The following is an 829-nucleotide window of genomic DNA, read 5'->3' as shown; positions in this document are numbered from 1 at the left end:
TTCATTTTAATGAGAAAAAAGATAAAATAGCAATGAAACAGTTTCAAAACAGGTTAGTATGACAGTTACAATAATTAATATATTACATATTGTTGTAGTCATAGTAGTTATTCAGAGGACAGGATGTCGAAATGATATCTTACCTAAACAATATTAGTACAAACCTTTCTTCTCACTGAACTAAGAGAAAGTACCTGTATATCTGTCGCAACTATCTTGTATATACAAAAACAATTTTTCTCTACAAAATGATCCTTTATTTATATCCCTTTTTCTGTTTTGTTTTGTCAGAGATGGGTGTTCCTCTGCAGTTAGAGAAGCTGTATTTAAGAAGGCTTTAAAGGACTTTCACATCCTTGAAACCAGTCTAAAGACTGTAGGTACTTGAATTCAACAAAACAACCCAATATAGTCCAATACTTCATATTAGTAGTGGGTTATCAGCAATTGTCAGAATTTGTTGACTTGAACATTTTACATCTCGACATATTCATATGGCATTACTTTTATACCTCATGGCTATACTTTTCTGCTGGATGATTAAGACCAAGTTAAAGCAAGATCTATATAACTAAAAATGTAAATTTTGTATATGACAAGGTCAGTCAAATCTCCTCAGGAGTTACCCTGAAACCATTTAAATTACCTTGTAGATTTTTGTCAGTGTCAGCCATCTGGATGAGTTACGGCCAGTGATTGCCCAGTTTGCTCTCTATGAAAGCCTGAGAGAATTTTTTCTCTCCAAGTGATTTTCCTTAGGCACACTATACATCATTGATCACTTCCCTCTGTGACCCCATAATCTCTTTGATCAGAAAATTTGGGGGAC

This window comes from Octodon degus, unplaced genomic scaffold (genome assembly GCF_000260255.1).
Source record: "Octodon degus isolate 3935 unplaced genomic scaffold, OctDeg1.0 scaffold00097, whole genome shotgun sequence".
Lineage (NCBI taxonomy): Eukaryota > Metazoa > Chordata > Mammalia > Rodentia > Octodontidae > Octodon > Octodon degus.
This window is presented reverse-complemented; position numbering follows the sequence as displayed.